At 41.9% G+C, this 19,974-nt stretch overlaps 15 non-coding genes across 15 annotated transcripts; 8 read left to right on the top strand and 7 right to left on the bottom strand.

The window, feature by feature from the left end:
- The first annotated feature begins 946 nt into the window (after window positions 1-946).
- On the top strand, window positions 947-1,110 carry LOC135042018 (U1 spliceosomal RNA). The gene has a single exon (XR_010235358.1). It is a non-coding gene; the product is annotated as a U1 spliceosomal RNA (small nuclear RNA).
- A 152-nt stretch (window positions 1,111-1,262) lies between these two features.
- On the top strand, window positions 1,263-1,425 carry LOC135042023 (U1 spliceosomal RNA). The gene has a single exon (XR_010235363.1). It is a non-coding gene; the product is annotated as a U1 spliceosomal RNA (small nuclear RNA).
- Window positions 1,426-2,098: 673 nt separating this feature from the next.
- LOC135042015 (U1 spliceosomal RNA) lies at window positions 2,099-2,262 on the top strand. The gene has a single exon (XR_010235354.1). It is a non-coding gene; the product is annotated as a U1 spliceosomal RNA (small nuclear RNA).
- A 152-nt stretch (window positions 2,263-2,414) lies between these two features.
- On the top strand, window positions 2,415-2,577 carry LOC135042026 (U1 spliceosomal RNA). The gene has a single exon (XR_010235365.1). It is a non-coding gene; the product is annotated as a U1 spliceosomal RNA (small nuclear RNA).
- Window positions 2,578-3,248: 671 nt separating this feature from the next.
- Window positions 3,249-3,412, top strand: LOC135042019 (U1 spliceosomal RNA). The gene has a single exon (XR_010235359.1). It is a non-coding gene; the product is annotated as a U1 spliceosomal RNA (small nuclear RNA).
- A 152-nt stretch (window positions 3,413-3,564) lies between these two features.
- LOC135042027 (U1 spliceosomal RNA) lies at window positions 3,565-3,727 on the top strand. Its single transcript, XR_010235366.1, has one exon. It is a non-coding gene; the product is annotated as a U1 spliceosomal RNA (small nuclear RNA).
- Window positions 3,728-4,397: 670 nt separating this feature from the next.
- Window positions 4,398-4,561, top strand: LOC135042016 (U1 spliceosomal RNA). The gene has a single exon (XR_010235355.1). It is a non-coding gene; the product is annotated as a U1 spliceosomal RNA (small nuclear RNA).
- A 152-nt stretch (window positions 4,562-4,713) lies between these two features.
- LOC135042025 (U1 spliceosomal RNA) lies at window positions 4,714-4,872 on the top strand. The gene has a single exon (XR_010235364.1). It is a non-coding gene; the product is annotated as a U1 spliceosomal RNA (small nuclear RNA).
- A 10,469-nt stretch (window positions 4,873-15,341) lies between these two features.
- Window positions 15,342-15,504, bottom strand: LOC135042028 (U1 spliceosomal RNA). Its single transcript, XR_010235367.1, has one exon. It is a non-coding gene; the product is annotated as a U1 spliceosomal RNA (small nuclear RNA).
- A 152-nt stretch (window positions 15,505-15,656) lies between these two features.
- Window positions 15,657-15,820, bottom strand: LOC135042014 (U1 spliceosomal RNA). Its single transcript, XR_010235353.1, has one exon. It is a non-coding gene; the product is annotated as a U1 spliceosomal RNA (small nuclear RNA).
- Window positions 15,821-16,491: 671 nt separating this feature from the next.
- LOC135042022 (U1 spliceosomal RNA) lies at window positions 16,492-16,654 on the bottom strand. The gene has a single exon (XR_010235362.1). It is a non-coding gene; the product is annotated as a U1 spliceosomal RNA (small nuclear RNA).
- A 152-nt stretch (window positions 16,655-16,806) lies between these two features.
- LOC135042020 (U1 spliceosomal RNA) lies at window positions 16,807-16,970 on the bottom strand. Its single transcript, XR_010235360.1, has one exon. It is a non-coding gene; the product is annotated as a U1 spliceosomal RNA (small nuclear RNA).
- Window positions 16,971-17,640: 670 nt separating this feature from the next.
- LOC135042021 (U1 spliceosomal RNA) lies at window positions 17,641-17,803 on the bottom strand. The gene has a single exon (XR_010235361.1). It is a non-coding gene; the product is annotated as a U1 spliceosomal RNA (small nuclear RNA).
- A 152-nt stretch (window positions 17,804-17,955) lies between these two features.
- On the bottom strand, window positions 17,956-18,119 carry LOC135042017 (U1 spliceosomal RNA). The gene has a single exon (XR_010235356.1). It is a non-coding gene; the product is annotated as a U1 spliceosomal RNA (small nuclear RNA).
- Window positions 18,120-18,790: 671 nt separating this feature from the next.
- LOC135042029 (U1 spliceosomal RNA) lies at window positions 18,791-18,953 on the bottom strand. Its single transcript, XR_010235369.1, has one exon. It is a non-coding gene; the product is annotated as a U1 spliceosomal RNA (small nuclear RNA).
- Window positions 18,954-19,974: the final 1,021 nt, after the last annotated feature.

Below are 19,974 nucleotides of genomic sequence, written 5' to 3'. Positions count from 1 at the left end.
AAGGACACTAGAAAGAAAATTTTAAAGCCTCCTGTTAGGCCATCATCTACACGACATAGCCCTGAATTTTCCAATGCGCAGCTCTTTGCAAAAGAGAGATATTGGCAAGGAAAAGCTGTCTTGTACCTTTGCATTTTTCTCCCAAACGAAGGACACTAGAAAGAAAATTTTAAAGCCTCCTGTTAGGCCATCATCTACACGACATAGCCCTGAATTTTCCAATACTTGACTGCATAATTTGTGTTTCCCCTGGTCGGCTCTCATATAATTCAGATCTCTTTGTCTCAGGTCTCTCTCCAGCCTAGTTTGCTGTCTGTTTCCACTTCTCTTTTCTTGAGCCGCTCCCTTCTATGCCCTTGCGCACTATCCTGACTTCTCCCGTCTGCTTACTTTGTGCCTTCCAACGCACAATGCGAACTACAGGTAGTGCTGCAGGGCCCACACCCTTTTATTTGCCTTACAGAGCAGCTCTGGAGCTGTTACAGTGCCCAGCTGCTGCAAGAAATCAGCTTGAATGCTTCAGGGGCTGGGGCATAGCCAACATGAGCCCCACACCGAATGAGGGTGCAGGTGTTTAATGCGAACTAGGGGTCATCCAAGCGCCGCAAAAGGCCGCCATGCCCTGCACGCCCCTTTTCTCTTTTCATATGCAGATGAGGGTTGAAGCCAACTTTGACCCACTGCTTGGATGACATCACCATATGCAAATCCATCTGCTGCAGGCCTTCCCCCAGGAATGCTTGTACTAGTTGTTGCATTTGGTTTGTTGTTTGGGGGTGCTTCAGTATTAGGCAGCCTTCTGCCCTCCCATGTTCATCTGAAAATATGTGTTCTCCCTGCAGTTGTTGTCCCCAGATGAGAGTTCCCTTGTGCTGCCTCAGTTGAATCTCCTTTACTTGACAGAGATGTGCCTGAGCAGCGGCCCTCCCCAGCCCTATCCCAAATCATACTTATTTTGCATAGGAGATACCATGGTCATGAAGATTGTTCTCCCAGGGTGAGGTTCATTCATTGCATTCTGGGTATGCTGACCCCTGTGATTTCCCCAAATGTGGGAAACTCGACTGCATTATTTGTGGTAGAGGGGGACTATGTTTGTGCTTTCCTCTGGTCAGCTCTGGTAAAAGTCAGATTTATTTGTCTCAGATCTTCCTCTAGCCTTGTTCCTCTTTCAAGAGTTCCCTTGTGCTGCCTCAGTTGGATCTCCTTCACTTGACAGGGGGGTGCCCGAGCAGCGACCCTCCCCAGCTCTAGCCCAACTCCTACTTACCTGCCAGGTGAGATACTATGATCATGAAGGTGCTTCTCCCAGGGCAAGGCTCACCCATTGCACTCTGGGTGTGCTGCTCCTGCAATTTCCCCAAATGTGGGACACTTGACTGCATAATTTGTGTTTCCCCTGGTCGGCTCTCGTATAATTCAGATCTCTTTGTCTCAGGTCTCTCTCCAGCCTAGTTTGCTGTCTGTTTCCACTTCTCTTTTCTTGAGCCGCTCCCTTCTATGCCCTTGCGCACTATCCTGACTTCTCCCGTCTGCTTACTTTGTGCCTTCCAATGCACAATGCAAACTACAGGTAGTGCTGCAGGGCCCACACCCTTTTACTTGCCTTACAGAGCAGCTCTGGAGCTGTTACAGTGCCCAGCTGCTGTAAGAAATCAGCTTGAATGCTTCAGGGGCTGGGGCATAGCCAACATGAGCCCCACACCGAAGGAGGGTGGAGGTGTTTAATGCGAACTAGGGGTCATCCAAGCGCCGCAAAAGGCCGCCATGCCCTGCACGCCCCTTTTCTCTTTTTTGATATGCAGACGAGGGTTGAAGCCAACTTTGACCCACTGCTTGGATGGCATTACCATATGCAAATCAATCTGCTGCAGGCCTTCCCCCAGGAATGCTTGCACTAGTTGTTGCATTTGGTTTGTTGTTTGGGGGTGCTTCAGTATTAGGCAGCCTTCTGCCCTCCCATGTTCATCTGAAAATATGTGTTCTCCCTGCAGTTGTTGTCCCCAGATGAGAGTTCCCTTGTGCTGCCTCAGTTGAATCTCCTTTACTTGACAGAGATGTGCCTGAGCAGCGGCCCTCCCCAGCCCTATCCCAAATCATACTTATTTTGCATAGGAGATACCATGGTCATGAAGATTGTTCTCCCAGGGTGAGGTTCATTCATTGCATTCTGGGTATGCTGACCCCTGTGATTTCCCCAAATGTGGGAAACTCGACTGCATTATTTGTGGTAGTGGGGGACTGTGTTTGTGCTTTCTTCTGGTCAACTCTGGTAAAAGTCAGATTTCTTTGTCTCAGATCTTCCTCTAGCCTTGTTCTTCTTTCGAGAGTTCCCTTGTGCTGCCTCAGTTGGATCTCCTTCACTTGACAGGGGGGTGCACGAGCAGCGACCCTCCCCAGCTCTAGCCCAACTCCTATTTACCTGCCAGGTGAGATACTATGATCAGGAAGGTGCTTCTCCCAGGGCAAGGCTCACCCATTGCACTTTGGGTGTGCTGCTCCTGCGATTTCCCCAAATGTGGGACACTTGACTGCATAATTTGTGTTTCCTCTGGTCGGCTCTCATATAATTCAGATCTCTTTGTCTCAGGTCTTTCTCCAGCCTAGTTTGCTGTCTGTTTCCACTTCTCTTTTCTTGAGCCGCTCCCTTCTATGCCCTTGCGCACTATCCTGACCTCTCCCGTCTGCTTACTTTGTGCCTTCCACCGCACAATGCATACTACAGGTAGTGCTGCAGGGCCCACACCCTTTTACATGCTTTACAGAGCAGCTCTGGAGCTGTTACAGTGCCCAGCTGCTGCAAGAAATCATCTTGAATGCTTCAGGGGCTGGGGCATAGCCAACATGAGCCCCACACCGAAGGATGGTGGAGATGTTTAATGCGAATTAGGGGTCATCCAAGCGCCACAAAAGGACGCCATGCCCTGCACATCCCTTTTTTCTTTTCATATGCAGACGAGGGTTGAAGCCAACTTTGACCAACTGCTTGGATGACATCACCATATGCAAATCCATCTGCTGCAGGCCTTCCCCCAGGAATGCTTGCACTAGTTGTTGCATTTGGTTTGTTGTTTGGGGGTGCTTCAGTATTAGGCAGCCTTCTGCCCTCCCATGTTCATCTGAAAATATGTGTTCTCCCTGCAGTTGTTGTCCCCAGATGAGAGTTCCCTTGTGCTGCCTCAGTTGAATCTCCTTTACTTGACAGAGATGTGCCTGAGCAGCGGCCCTCCCCAGCCCTATCCCAAATCATACTTATTTTGCATAGGAGATACCATGGTCATGAAGATTGTTCTCCCAGGGTGAGGTTCATTCATTGCATTCTGGGTATGCTGACCCCTGTGATTTCACCAAATGTGGGAAACTCAACTGCATTATTTGTGGTAGTGGGGGACTGTGTTTGTGCTTTCTTCTGGTCAACTCTGGTAAAAATCAGATTTCTTTGTCTCAGATCTTCCTCTAGCCTTGTTCCTCTTTCGAGAGTTCCCTTGTGCTGCCTCAGTTGGATCTCCTTCACTTGACAGGGGGGTACCCGAGCAGCGACCCTTCGCAGCTCTAGCCCAACTCCTACTTACCTGCCAGGTGAGATACTATGATCATGTAGGTGCTTCTCCCAGGGCAAGGCTCACCCATTGCACTCTGGGTGTGCTGCCCCTGTGATTTCCCCAAATGTGGGAAACTTGACTGCATAATTTGTGTTTCCCCTGGTCGGCTCTCGTATAATTCAGATCTCTTTGTCTCAGGTCTCTCTCCAGCCTAGTTTGCTGTCTGTTTCCACTTCTCTTTTCTTGAGCCGCTCCCTTCTATGCCCTTGCGCACTATCCTGACATCTCCCGTCTGCTTACTTGTGCCTTCCAACGCACAATGCATACTACAGGTAGTGCTGCAGGGCCCACACCCTTTTACATGCCTTACAGAACAGCTCTGGAGCTGTTACAGTGCCCAGCTGCTGCAAGAAATCATCTTGAATGCTTCAGGGGCTGGGGCATAGCCAACATGAGACCCACACCGAAGGAGGGTGGAGATGTTTAATGTGAATTAGGGGTCATCCAAGCACCACAAAAGGACGCCATGCCCTGCACATCCCTTTTTTCTTTTCATATGCAGACGAGGGTTGAAGCCAACTTTGACCCACTGCTTGGATGACATCACCATATGCAAATCCATCTGCTGTAGGCCTTCCCCCAGGAATGCTTGTACTAGTTGTTGCATTTGGTTTGTTGTTTGGGGGTGCTTCAGTATTAGGCAGCCTTCTGCCCTCCCATGTTCATCTGAAAATATGTGTTCTCCCAGCAGTTGTTGTCCCCAGATGAGAGTTCCCTTGTGCTGCCTCAGTTGAATCTCCTTTACTTGACAGAGATGTGCCTGAGCAGCGGCCCTCCCCAGCTCTATCCCAAATCATACTTATTTTGCATAGGAGATACCATGGTCATGAAGATTGTTCTCCCAGGGTGAGGTTCATTCATTGCATTCTGGGTATGCTGACTCCTATGATTTCCCCAAATGTGGGAAACTCGACTGCATTATTTGTGGTAGTGGGGGACTGTGTTTGTGCTTTCCTCTGGTCAGCTCTGGTAAAAGTCAGATTTATTTGTCTCAGATCTTCCTCTAGCCTTGTTCTTCTTTCGAGAGTTCCCTTGTGCTGCCTCAGTTGGATCTCCTTCACTTGACAGGGGGGTGCCCGAGCATCGACCCTCCCCAGCTCAAGCCCAACTCCTACTTACCTGCCAGGTGAGATACTATGATCATGAAGGTGCTTCTCCCAGGGCAAGGCTCACCCATTGCACTCTGGGTGTGCTGCTCCTGCGATTTCCCCAAATGTGGGAAACTTGACTGCATAATTTGTTTTCTTTCAAAAATCCACTTAATTTTCTTTACCCTATTATTAAAATGGTAATTGACAAAAACAAACTACATTGTCACCAGAAGAGCAATACAAAATGTACAAGTGATATATTAAAATCATCTTTCCAGCTTGAATTTCAATGATGCATTAGGGCAACGATTTTGTGAGAAACATCTTCACCCTTAAATAAAGATTTTCTTAATTCCTTACCTGTGTGATAATTAGATATCACCTTGTTTTCGCATTAAACAGACTTCCACATGAGAAAACAGCAAGGATGCAGTGGCGTTAATGTTTCCTGGTGTCAACTTGTATTATTTCAGTAGACATTGAAATGAGGATGCATCTTGCTGCCTTTCCAATGAAGCAAGTTTAATTTAGTAATAGGTGAAAAACCATCCTTACAAAGGTGTTAATCAGAGACTTGGCTTTGTGGACACTTTTCAGAGAACAAATTTGTTAGCATAAAAATAAAGCCAGAAAATGAAGAGCTGTTTAATCACTCAATTGGATTTTTCTGCCAGCATATTTTTTTTCTCTGCAAACCACTGCTAAATTGTGCTTCCTAGCTGTTTTTATAAAATCAATGAATCAAATCTAACTCTGATTACATCAGAGAAGGCCAGGTACCCTACACAATAAGATGGGGTTTGAAATTTTGACTTGTCTACTTAAATATCACCAAAATCTGATCACAAGGTCAATTACGTCCCTGGGTGGGATTGAACCACCAACCTTTTGGTTAACAGCCGTACACACTAACTGATTGCGCCACAGAGACACTTTGCAAAAGTACAAACTGACAAATGCTAATAAGCATTCATCTAAAACGTTTCCTAGAAAAACTTAAAAAAGTCAATAATCTGGAGAGTTTTTGTAAGATGTTTCTTCCATCAACCAACGAAGAAACACATTGGTACTTTCCCATGATGAGTGAGTGCTTCAGGATCTCTTGCACTTACATGTGCAGCAGAGTACAGCAATGGAAGCATGCTGGGCCCATAACCCAGAGGTAGGCAGATTGAAAATATCCTCTGCTATATGCTTTTTTTTTGTTAATTAAAGTAATCAAAAAACTGGGATTGATATTTTGGCTCTTTTATTTTTACTTAAAGTACAATAACTTTTACCATTTTAATTTGTTTTAATAGTATATTGACAGTATTGTTTTCTTTCAAAAATCCACTTAATTTTCTTTACCCTATTATTAAAATGGTAATTGACAAAAACAAACTACATTGTCACCAGAAGAGCAATACAAAATGTACAAGTGATATATTAAAATCATCTTTCCAGCTTGAATTTCAATGATGCATTGGGGCAACGATTTTGTGAGAAACATCTTCACCCTTAAATAAAGATTTACTTAATTCCTTACCTGTGTGCTAATTAGATATCACCTTGTTTTCACATTAAACAGACTTCCACATGAGAAAGCAGCAAGGATGCAGTGGCGTTAATGTTTCCTGGTGTCAACCTGTATTATTTCAGTAGACATTGAAATGAGGATGCATCTTGCTGCCTTTCCAATGAAGCAAGTTTAATTTAGTAATAGGTGAAAAACCATCCCTACAAAGGTGTTAATCAGAGACTTGGCTTTGTGGACACTTTTCAGAGAACAAATTTGTTAGCATAAAAATAAACCAGAAAATGAAGAGCTGTTTAATCACTCAATTGGATTTTTTTGCCAGCATATTTTTTTTCTCTGCAACCCACTGCTAAATTGTGCTTCCTAGCTGTTTTTTATAAAATCACTGAATCAAATCTAACTCTGATAACATCAGAGAAGGCCAGGTACCCTACACAATAAGAGGGGGTTTGAAATTTTGACTTGTCTACTTAAAGATTACCAAAATCTGAACACAAGGTCAATTACGTCCCTGGGTGGGATTGAACCACCAACCTTTTGGTTAATAGCCTTACACACTAACCAATTGCACCACAGAGACACTTTGCAAAAGTACATACTGACAAAATCTAATAAGCATTCATCTAGAACGTTTCCTAGAAAAACTTTAAAAAGTCAATAATCTGGAGAGTTTTTGTAAGATGTTTCTTCCATCAACCAATGAAGAAACACATTGGTACTTTCCCATGATGAGTGAGTGCTTCAGGATCTTTTGCACTTACATGTGCAGCAGAGTACTGCAATGGAAGCATGCTGGGCCCATAACCCAGAGGTAGGCAGATTGAAACTATCCTTTGCTATATGCATTTTTTTTGTTAATTAAAGTAATCCAAAACTGGGATTGATATTTTGGCTCTTTTATTTTTACTTAAAGTACAATAACTTTTACCATTTTAATTTGTTTTGATAGTATATTGACAGTATTGTTTTCTTTCAAAAATCCACTTAATTTTCTTTACCCTATTATTAAAATGGTAATTGACAAAAACAAACTACATTGTCACCAGAAGAGCAATACAAAATGTACAAGTGATATATTAAAATCATCTTTCCAGCTTGAATTTCAATGATGCATTGGGGCAACGATTTTGTGAGAAACATCTTCACCCTTAAATAAAGATTTTCTTAATTCCTTACCTGTGTGCTAATTAGATATCACCTTGTTTTCACATTAAACAGACTTCCACATGAGAAAGCAGCAAGGATGCAGTGGCGTTAATGTTTCCTGGTGTCAACCTGTATTATTTCAGTAGACATTGAAATGAGGATGCATCTTGCTGCCTTTCCAATGAAGCAAGTTTAATTTAGTAATAGGTGAAAAACCATCCCTACAAAGGTGTTAATCAGAGACTTGGCTTTGTGGACACTTTTCAGAGAACAAATTTGTTAGCATAAAAATAAACCAGAAAATGAAGAGCTGTTTAATCACTCAATTGGATTTTTTTGCCAGCATATTTTTTTTTTCTCTGCAACCCACTGCTAAATTGTGCTTCCTAGCTGTTTTTTTTATAAAATCACTGAATCAAATCTAACTCTGATAACATCAGAGAAGGCCAGGTACCCTACACAATAAGAGGGGGTTTGAAATTTTGACTTGTCTACTTAAAGATCACCAAAATCTGAACACAAGGTCAATTACGTCCCTGGGTGGGATTGAACCACCAACCTTTTGGTTAATAGCCTTACACACTAACCAATTGCGCCACAGAGACACTTTGCCAAAGTACATACTGACAAAATCTAATAAGCATTCATCTAGAACGTTTCCTAGAAAAACTTTAAAAAGTCAATAATCTGGAGAGTTTTTGTAAGATGTTTCTTCCATCAACCAATGAAGAAACACATTGGTACTTTCCCATGATGAGTGAGTGCTTCAGGATCTTTTGCACTTACATGTGCAGCAGAGTACTGCAATGGAAGCATGCTGGGCCCATAACCCAGAGGTAGGCAGATTGAAACTATCCTTTGCTATATGCATTTTTTTTGTTAATTAAAGTAATCCAAAACTGGGATTGATATTTTGGCTCTTTTATTTTTACTTAAAGTACAATAACTTTTACCATTTTAATTTGTTTTGACAGTATATTGACAGTATTGTTTTCTTTCAAAAATCCACTTAATTTTCTTTACCCTATTATTAAAATGGTAATTGACAAAAACAAACTACATTGTCACCAGAAGAGCAATACAAAATGTACAAGTGATATATTAAAATCATCTTTCCAGCTTGAATTTCAATGATGCATCAGGGCAACGATTTTGTGAGAAACATCTTCACCCTTAAATAAAGATTTTCTTAATTCCTTACCTGTGTGATAATTAGATATCACCTTGTTTTCACATTAAACAGACTTCCACATGAGAAAGCAGCAAGGATGCAGTGGCGTTAATGTTTCCTGGTGTCAACTTGTATTATTTCAGTAGACATTGAAATGAGGATGCATCTTGCTGCCTTTCCAATGAAGCAAGTTTAATTTAGTAATAGGTGAAAAACCATCCTTACAAAGGTGTTAATCAGAGACTTGGCTTTGTGGACACTTTTCAGAGAACAAATTTGTTAGCATAAAAATAAAGCCAGAAAATGAAGACCTGTTTAATCACTCAATTGGATTTTTCTGCCAGCATATTTTTTTTTCTCTGCAAACCACTGCTAAATTGTGCTTCCTAGCTGTTTTTATAAAATCAATGAATCAAATCTAACTCTGATTACATCAGAGAAGGCCAGGTACCCTACACAATAAGATGGGGTTTGAAATTTTGACTTGTCTACTTAAATATCACCAAAATCTGATCACAAGGTCAATTACGTCCCTGGGTGGGATTGAACCACCAACCTTTTGGTTAATAGCCTTATACACTAACCAATTGCGCCACAGAGACACTTTGCAAAAGTACATACTGACAAAGGCTAATAAGCATTCATCTAGAACGTTTCCTAGAAAAACTTTAAAAAGTCAATAATCTGGAGAGTTTTTGTAAGATGTTTCTTACATCAACCAATGAAGAAACACATTGGTACTTTCCCATGATGAGTGAGTGCTTCAGGATCTCTTGCACTTACATGTGCAGCAGAGTACTGCAATGGAAGCATGCTGGGCCCATAACCCAGAGGTAGGCAGATTGAAACTATCCTTTGCTATATGCATTTTTTTTGTTAATTAAAGTAATCCAAAACTGGGATTGATATTTTGGCTCTTTTATTTTTACTTAAAGTACAATAACTTTTACCATTTTAATTTGTTTTGATAGTATATTGACAGTATTGTTTTCTTTCAAAAATCCACTTAATTTTCTTTACCCTATTATTAAAAAAAATGGTAATTGACAAAAACAAACTACATTGTCACCAGAAGAGCAATACAAAATGTACAAGTGATATATTAAAATCATCTTTCCAGCTTGAATTTCAATGATGCATTGGGGCAACGATTTTGTGAGAAACATCTTCACCCTTAAATAAAGATTTTCTTAATTCCTTACCTGTGTGCTAATTAGATATCACCTTGTTTTCACATTAAACAGACTTCCACATGAGAAAGCAGCAAGGATGCAGTGGCGTTAATGTTTCCTGGTGTCAACCTGTATTATTTCAGTAGACATTGAAATGAGGATGCATCTTGCTGCCTTTCCAATGAAGCAAGTTTAATTTAGTAATAGGTGAAAAACCATCCCTACAAAGGTGTTAATCAGAGACTTGGCTTTGTGGACACTTTTCAGAGAACAAATTTGTTAGCATAAAAATAAAGCCAGAAAATGAAGAGCTGTTTAATCACTCAATTGTATTTTTTTGCCAGCATATTTTTTTTATCTGCAACCCACTGCTAAATTGTGCTTCCTAGCTGTTTTTAATAAAATCACTGAATCAAATCTAACTCTGATTACATCAGAGAAGGCCAGGTAACCTACACAATAAGAGGGGGTTTGAAATTTTGACTTGTCTACTTAAATATCACCAAAATCTGATCACAAGGTCAATTACATTCCTGGGTGGGATTGAACCACCAACCTTTTGTTAATAGCCTTACACACTAACCAATTGCGCCACAGAGACACTTTGCAAAAGTACATACTGACAAAGGCTAATAAGCATTCATCTAGAACGTTTCCTAGAAAAACTTTAAAAAGTCAATAATCTGGAGAGTTTTTGTAAGATGTTTCTTCCATCAACCAACGAAGAAACACATTGGTACTTTCCCATGATGAGTGAGTGCTTCAGGATCTCTTGCACTTACATGTGCAGCAGAGTACTGCAATGGAAGCATGCTGGGCCCATAACCCAGAGGTAGGCAGATTGAAATTATCCTTTGCTATATGCATTTTTTTTTGTTAATTAAAGTAATCCAAAACTGGGATTGATATTTTTGCTCTTTTATTTTTACTTAAAGTACAATAACTTTTACCATTTTAATTTGTTTTAATAGTATATTGACAGTATTGTTTTCTTTCAAAAATCCACTTCATTTTCTTTACCCTATTATTAAAATGGTAATTGACAAAAACAAACTACATTGTCACCAGAAGAGCAATACAAAATGTACAAGTGATATATTAAAATCATCTTTCCAGCTTGAATTTCAATGATGCATTGGGGCAACGATTTTGTGAGAAACATCTTCACCCTTAAATAAAGATTTTCTTAATTCCTTACCTGTGTGCTAATTAGATATCACCTTGTTTTCACATTAAACAGACTTCCACATGAGAAAGCAGCAAGGATGCAGTGGCGTTAATGTTTCCTGGTGTCAACCTGTATTATTTCAGTAGACATTGAAATGAGGATGCATCTTGCTGCCTTTCCAATGAAGCAAGTTTAATTTAGTAATAGGTGAAAAACCATCCCTACAAAGGTGTTAATCAGAGACTTGGCTTTGTGGACACTTTTCAGAGAACAAATTTGTTAGCATAAAAATAAACCAGAAAATGAAGAGCTGTTTAATCACTCAATTGGATTTTTTTGCCAGCATATTTTTTTTCTCTGCAACCCACTGCTAAATTGTGCTTCCTAGCTGTTTTTTATAAAACCACTGAATCAAATCTAACTCTGATAACATCAGAGAAGGCCAGGTACCCTACACAATAGATGGGGTTTGAAATTTTGACTTGTCTACTTAAATATCACCAAAATCTGATCACAAGGTCAATTACGTCGCTGGGTGGGATTGAACCACCAACCTTTTGGTTAATAGCCTTACACACTAACCAATTGCGCCACAGAGACACTTTGCAAAAGTACATACTGACAAAGGCTAATAAGCATTCATCTAGAACGTTTCCTAGAAAAACTTTAAAAAGTCAATAATCTGGAGAGTTTTTGTAAGATGTTTCCTCCATCAACCAATGAAGAAACACATTGGTACTTTCCCATGATGAGTGAGTGCTTCAGGATCTCTTGCACTTACATGTGCAGCAGAGTACTGCAATGGAAGCATGCTGGGCCCATAACCCAGAGGTAGGCAGATTGAAACTATCCTTTGCTATATGCATTTTTTTTGTTAATTAAAGTAATCCAAAACTGGGATTGATATTTTGGATCTTTTATTTTTACTTAAAGTACAATAACTTTTACCATTTTAATTTGTTTTGATAGTATATTGACAGTATTGTTTTCTTTCAAAAATCCACTTAATTTTCTTTACCCTATTATTAAAATGGTAATTGACAAAAACAAACTACATTGTCACCAGAAGAGCAATACAAAATGTACAAGTGATATATTAAAATCATCTTTCCAGCTTGAATTTCAATGATGCATTGGGGCAACGATTTTGTGAGAAACATCTTCACCCTTAAATAAAGATTTTCTTAATTCCTTACCTGTGTGCTAATTAGATATCACCTTGTTTTCACATTAAACAGACTTCCACATGAGAAAGCAGCAAGGATGCAGTGGCGTTAATGTTTCCTGGTGTCAACCTGTATTATTTCAGTAGACATTGAAATGAGGATGCATCTTGCTGCCTTTCCAATGAAGCAAGTTTAATTTAGTAATAGGTGAAAAACCATCCCTACAAAGGTGTTAATCAGAGACTTGGCTTTGTGGACACTTTTCAGAGAACAAATTTGTTAGCATAAAAATAAAGCCAGAAATGAAGAGCTGTTTAATCACTCAATTGGATTTTTTTGCCAGCATATTTCTTTTTCTCTGCAACCCACTGCTAAATTGTGCTTCCTAGCTGTTTTTATAAAATCACTGAATCAAATCTAACTCTGATTACATCAGAGAAGGCTAGGTACCCTACACAATAAGAGGGGGTTTGAAATTTTGACTTGTCTACTTAAATATCACCAAAATCTGATCACAAGGTCAATTACGTCCCTGGGTAGAATTTAACCACCAACCTTTTGGTTAATAGCCGTACACACTAACCAATTGCGCCACAGAGACACTTTGCAAAAAGTACATACTGACAAAGGCTAATAAGCATTCATCTAGAACGTTTCCTAGAAAAACTTTAAAACGTCAATAATCTGGAGAGTTTTTGTAAGATGTTTCTTCCATCAACCAACAAAGAAACACATTGGTACTTTCCCATGATGAGTGAGTGCTTCAGGATCTCTTGCACTTACATGTGCAGCAGAGTACTCCAATGGAAGCATGCTGGGCCCATAACCCAGAGGTAGGCAGATTGAAACTATCCTTTGTTATATGCATTTTTTTTGTTAATTAAAGTAATCCAAAACTGGGATGGATATTTTTGCTCTTTTATTTTTACTTAAAGTACAATAACTTTTACCATTTTAATTTGTTTTAATAGTATATTGACAGTATTGTTTTCTTTCAAAAATCCACTTAATTTTCTTTACCCTATTATTAAAATGGTAATTGACAAAAACAAACTACATTGTCACCAGAAGAGCAATACAAAATGTACAAGTGATATATTAAAATCATCTTTCCAGGTTGAATTTCAATGATGCATTGGGGCAACGATTTTGTGAGAAACATCTTCACCCTTAAAAAAAGATTTTCTTAATTCCTTACCTGTGTGCTAATTAGATATCACCTTGTTTTCACATTAAACAGACTTCCACATGAGAAAGCAGCAAGGATGCAGTGGCGTTAATGTTTCCTGGTGTCAACCTGTATTATTTCAGTAGACATTGAAATGAGGATGCATCTTGCTGCCTTTCCAATGAAGCAAGTTTAATTTAGTAATAGGTGAAAAACCATCCTTACAAAGGTGTTAATCAGAGACTTGGCTTTGTGGACACTTTTCAGAGAACAAATTTGTTAGCATAAAAATAAAGCCAGAAAATGAAGAGCTGTTTATTCACTCAATTGGATTTTTCTGCCAGCATATTTTTTTTCTCTGCAACCTACTGCTAAATTGTGCTTCCTAGCTGTTTTTATAAAATCACTGAATCAAATCTAACTCTGATTACATCAGGGAAGGCCAGGTACCCACACCATAACAGGGGGTTTGAAATTTTGACTTGTCTACTTAAATATCACCAAAATCTGATCACAAGGTCAATTACATCCCTGGATGGGATTGAACCACCAACCTTTTGGTTAATAGCCGAACACACTAACCGATTGCGCCACAGAGACACTTTGCAAAAAGTACATACTGACAAAGGCTAATAAGCATTCATCTAGAACGTTTCCTAGAAAAACTTTAAAAAGTCAATAATCTGGAGAGTTTTTGTAAGATGTTTCTTCCATCAACCAACGAAGAAACACATTGGTACTTTCCCACGATGAGTGAGTGCTTCAGGATCTCTTGCACTTACATGTGCAGCAGAGTACTGCAATGGAAGCATGCTGGGCCGATAACCCAGAGGTAGGCAGATTGAAACTATCCTCTGCTATATGCATTTTTTTTTAATTAAAGTAATCCAATATTGGGATTGATATTTTGGCTCTTTTATTTTTACTTAAAGTACAATAACTTTTACCATTTTAATTTGTTTAATAGTATATTGACAGTATTGTTTTCTTTCAAAAATCCACTTAATTTTCTTTACCCTATTATTAAAATGGTAATTGACAAAAACAAACTACATTGTCACCAGAAGAGCAATACAAAATGTACAAGTGATATATTAAAATCATCTTTCCAGCTTGAATTTCAATGATGCATTGGGGCAACGATTTTGTGAGAAACATCTTCACCCTTAAATAAAGATTTTCTTAATTCCTTACCTGTGTGCTAATTAGATATCACCTTGTTTTCACATTAAACAGACTTCCACATGAGAAAGCAGCAAGGATGCAGTGGCGTTAATGTTTCCTGGTGTCAACCTGTATTATTTCAGTAGATATTGAAATGACGATGCATCTTGCTGCCTTTCCAATGAAGCAAGTTTAATTTAGTAATAGGTGAAAAACCATCCCTACAAAGGTGTTAATCAGAGACTTGGCTTTGTGGACACTTTTCAGAGAAAAAATTTGTTAGCACAAAAATAAAGCAAGAAAATGAAGAGCTGTTTAATCACTCAATTGGATTTTTTTGCCAGCATATTTCTTTTTCTCTGCAACCCACTGCTAAATTGTGCTTCCTAGCTGTTTTTTTTATAAAATCACTTAATCAAATCTAACTCTGATTACATCAGAGAAGGCCAGGTACCCTACACCACAAGAGGGGGTTTGAAATTTTGACTTGTCTACTTAAAGATCACCAAAATCTGATAACAAGGTAAATTACGTCCCTGGGTGGGATTGAACCACCAACCTTTTGGATAATAACCGAACACGCTAACTGATTGCGCCACAGAGACACTTTGCAAACGTACATTCTGACAAACGCTAATAAGCATTCATCTAGAACGTTTCCTAGAAAAACTTTAAAAAGTCAATAATCTGGAGAGTTTTTGTAAGATGTTTCTTCCATCAATCAACGAAGAACATTCAAGCTGATTTCTTGCAGCAGCTGGGCACTGTAACAGCTCCAGAGCTGCTCTGTAAGGGAACTAAAAGGGTGTGGGCCCTGCAGCACTACCTGTAGTTCGCATTGTGCGTTGGAAGGCACAAAGTAAGCAGACGGGAGAAGTCAGGATAGTGCGCAAGGGCATAGAAGGGAGCGGCTCAAGAAAAGAGAAGTGGAAACAGACAGCAAACTAGGCTGGAGAGAGACCAGAGACAAAGAGATCTGAATTATACGAGAGCCGACCAGGGGAAACACAAATTATGCAGTCGAGTTTCCCACATTTGGGGAAATAGCTGGAGCAGCACACACAGAGTGCAATGGGTGAGCCTTGCCCTGGGAGAAGCACCTTCATGATCATAGTATCTCACCTGGCAGGTAAGTAGGAGTTGGGCAAGAGCTGAGGAGGGTCGCTGCTCGGGCACCCCCCTGTCAAGTGAAGGAGATCCAACTGAGGCAGCACAAGAGAACTCTCGAAAGAAGAACAAGGCTAGAGGAAGATCTGAGACACAGAAATCTGGCTTTTACCAGAGCTGACCAGAGGAAAGCACAAACACAGTCCCCCACTACCACAAATTATGCAGTCGAGTTTCCCACATTTGGGGAAATCACAGGGGTCAGCATACCCAGAATGCAATGAATGAACCTCACCCTGGGAGAACAATCTTCATGACCATGGTATCTCCTATGCAAAATAAGTATGATTTGGGATAGGGCTGGGGAGGGCCGCTGCTCAGGCACATCTCTGTCAAGTAAAGGAGATTCAACTGAGGCAGCACAAGGGAACTCTCATCTGGGGACAACAACTGCAGGGAGAACACATATTTTCAGATGAACATGGGAGGGCAGAAGGCTGCCTAATACTGAAGCACCCCCAAACAACAAACCAAATGCAACAACTAGTACAAGCATTCCTGGGGGAAGGCCTGCAGCAGATGGATTTGCATATGGTGATGTCATCCAAGCAGTGGGTCAAAGTTGGCTTCAACCCTCGTCTGCATATGAAAAGAGAAAAGGGGCGTGCAGGGCATGGCGGCCTTTTGCGGCGCTTGGATGACCCCTAGTTCGCATTAAACACCTCCACCCTACTTCGGTGTGGGGCTCATGTTGGCTATGCCCCAGCCCCTGAAGCATTCAAGCTGATTACTTGCAGCAGCTGGGCACTGTAATAGCTCCAGAGCTGCTCTGTAAGGCAAGTAAAAGGGTGTGGGCCCTGCAGCACTACCTGTAGTTCGCATTGTGCGTTGGAAGGCACAAAGTAAGCAGATGGGAGAAGTCAAGATAGTGCGCAAGGGCATAGAAGGGAGCGGCTCAAGAAAAGAGAAGTTGAAACAGACAGCAAACTAGGCTGGAGAGAGACCTGAGACAAAGAGATCTGAATTATACGAGAGCTGACCAGGGGAAACACAAATTATGCAGTCAAGTTTCCCACATTTGGGGAAATCGCAGGAGCAGCACACCCAGAGTGCAATGGGTGAGCCTTGCCCTGGGAGAAGCACCTTCATGATCATAATATCTCACCTGGCAGGTAAGTAGGAGTTGGGCTTGAGCTGGGGAGGGTCGATGCTCGGGCACCCCCCTGTCAATTGAAGGAGATCCAACTGAGGCAGCACAAGGGAACTCTCGAAAGAAGAACAAGGCTAGAGGAAGATCTGAGACAAATAAATCTGACTTTTACCAGAGCTGACCAGAGGAAAGCACAAACACAGTCCCCCACTACCACAAATAATGCAGTCAAGTTTCCCACATTTGGGGAAATCATAGGAGTCAGCATACCCAGAATGCAATGAATGAACCTCACCCTGGGAGAACAATCTTCATGACCATGGTATCTCCTATGCAAAATAAGTATGATTTGGGATAGAGCTGGGGAGGGCCGCTGCTCAGGCACATCTCTGTCAAGTAAAGGAGATTCAACTGAGGCAGCACAAGGGAACTCTCATCTGGGGACAACAACTGCTGGGAGAACACATATTTTCAGATGAACATGGGAGGGCAGAAGGCTGCCTAATACTGAAGCACCCCCAAACAACAAACCAAATGCAACAACTAGTACAAGCATTCCTGGGGGAAGGCCTACAGCAGATGGATTTGCATATGGTGATGTCATCCAAGCAGTGGGTCAAAGTTGGCTTCAACCCTCGTCTGCATATGAAAAGAAAAAAGGGATGTGCAGGGCATGGCGTCCTTTTGTGGCGCTTGGATGACCCCTAATTCACATTAAACATCTCCACCCTCCTTCGGTGTGGGTCTCATGTTGGCTATGCCCCAGCCCCTGAAGCATTCAAGATGATTTCTTGCAGCAGCTGGGCACTGTAACAGCTCCAGAGCTGTTCTGAAAAGCATGTAAAAGGGTGTGGGCCCTGCAGCACTACCTGTAGTATGCATTGTGCGTTGGAAGGCACAAGTAAGCAGACGGGAGAGGTCAGTATAGTGTGCAAGGGCATAGAAGGGAGCGGCTCAAGAAAAGAGAAGTGGAAACAGACAGCAAACTCGGCTGGAGAAAGACCTGAGACAAAGAGATCTGAATTATACGAGAGCCGACCAGAGGAAACACAAATTATGCAGTCAAGTTTCCCACATTTGGGGAAATCGCAGGAGCAGCACACCCAGAGTGCAATGGGTGAGCCTTGCCCTGGGAGAAGCACCTTCCTGATCATAGTATCTCACCTGGCAGGTAAGTAGGAGTTGGGCTAGAGCTGGGGAGGGTCGCTGCTCGGGCACCCCCCTGTCAAGTGAAGGAGATCCAACTGAGGCAGCACAAGGGAACTCTCGAAAGAAGAACAAGGCTAGAGGAAGATCTGAGACATAGAAATCTGATTTTTACCAGAGCTGAGCAGAGGAAAGCACAAACACAGTCCCCCACTACCACAAATAATGCAGTCGAGTTTCCCACATTTGGGGAAATCACAGGGGTCAGCATACCCAGAATGCAATGAATGAACCTCAACCTGGGAGAACAATCTTCATGACCATGGTATCTCCTATGCAAAATAAGTATGATTTGGGATAGGGCTGGGGAGGGCCGCTGCTCAGGCACATCTCTGTCAAGTAAAGGAGATTCAACTGAGGCAGCACAAGGGAACTCTCATCTGGGGACAACAACTGCAGGGAGAACACATATTTTCAGATGAACATGGGAGGGCAGAAGGCTGCCTAATACTGAAGCACCCCCAAACAACAAACCAAATGCAACAACTAGTGCAAGCATTCCTGGGGGAAGGCCTGCAGCAGATTGATTTGCATATGGTAATGCCATCCAAGCAGTGGGTCAAAGTTGGCTTCAACCCTCGTCTGCATATGAAAAGAGAAAAGGGGCATGCAGGGCATGGCGGCCTTTTGCGGCGCTTGGGTGACCCTTAGTTCGCATTAAACACCCCCACCCTCCTTCGGTGTGGGGCTCATGTTGGCAATGCCCCAGCCCCTGAAGCATTCAAGCTGATTTCTTGCAGCAGCTGGGCACTGTAACAGCTCCAGAGCTGCTCTGTGAGGCAAGTAAAAGGGTGTGGGCCCTGCAGCACTACCTGTAGTTTGCATTGTGTGTTGGAAGGCACAAAGTAAGCAGACGGGAGAAGTCAGGATAGTGCGCAAGGGCATAGAAGGGAGCGGCTCAAGAAAAGAGAAGTGGAAACAGACAGCAAACTAGGCTGGAGAGAGACCTGAGACAAAGAGATCTGAATTATACGAGAGCCGACCAGGGGAAACACAAATTATGCAGTCAAGTTTCCCACATTTGGGGAAATCACAGGGGCAGCACACCCAGAGTGCAATGGGTGAGCCTTGCCCTGGGAGAAGCACCAACATGATCATAGTATCTCACCTGGCAGGTACCAACGGCGAAACTCCGTACAACAAACCTCTGCAGGATTTCTACCCTGTCTGAGAGCGCGCAACTGACTTTCAGCGGACGCCTCTCTATCAGGGTCATCATACAAGAGCCCTAAAGACTCAAAAAAAGCGTCAATTGACAACAATGCCGGATCCTCTGCTCTTAAACCAAATGCCCAGGTCTGAGGATCCCCCTGGAGCAAAGAAATAATAAACCCGACCCGCTGAGATTCAGTACCCGAGGAAGTCGGTCTTAAACGAAAATAAAGTTTACAGGATTCTTTAAAATTAAAAAACTCTTTTCTATCACCAGAAAAACGGTCAGGCAAATGCATCTTTGGTTCAGGGACTACCCTTGGGGAAGCTCGCAAAAGATCTTCCTGCGACTTCACCCGAAGAGAAAGATCCTGAACCATCTGAGTAAGTTCTTGAATCTGGCTGACTAAGAGCTGACCAGGATTTGGCCCTAAACCTGTTGGATTCATGAGGCCGATAAACTCTCACAAAACTGAATGAGAAAAAATTAAACCCCGTTTAATTTTAAGTTTTGGTATGGCCGGTAATAATGTTATGATTCCAGCACTCTGGTCAGAGAAGATCTTATGGCAAGGACTGGAGCACTGGAACGGAATGCTGGGGAAGGGAGCAGGACAGGAAAATAGCCCCTGGCGCCCTAACTCTGTTGTCTCACCCATGTTGTCAGAAATCCCCTGCGAGACTATGGTTTCTTGAGCCCTTGGCAGCCGCGTTTGAAGGGCGGATTATGTCTGCCCAACTTCGATGCCCCCCGGTCTTAATGAGAGACAAAGGGAAACCTGAGACAGGGTGATAACAAGAGGCCCTCTAACTAAACAACCAGGCCAGGGGCTAAGCAAACTCAAAACTATAATATGTGCGGAGAAACCGCCAGGAAAAAGGACAACCAAAATATCCACTTGTCCAATTCTCCTACCCGGCACCGCCAAGTACCAGAGAGGACTTGTGGAAGCGGAACCCTCCGCAAATGCTCCAAACACAAAATATAAAAG

This window comes from Pseudophryne corroboree, unplaced genomic scaffold (genome assembly GCF_028390025.1).
Source record: "Pseudophryne corroboree isolate aPseCor3 unplaced genomic scaffold, aPseCor3.hap2 scaffold_813, whole genome shotgun sequence".
NCBI classification, from domain to species: Eukaryota; Metazoa; Chordata; class Amphibia; order Anura; family Myobatrachidae; genus Pseudophryne; species Pseudophryne corroboree.
The sequence above is the reverse complement of the archived record's forward strand: the minus strand, read 5'-3'. Positions and strand labels throughout refer to the sequence as shown.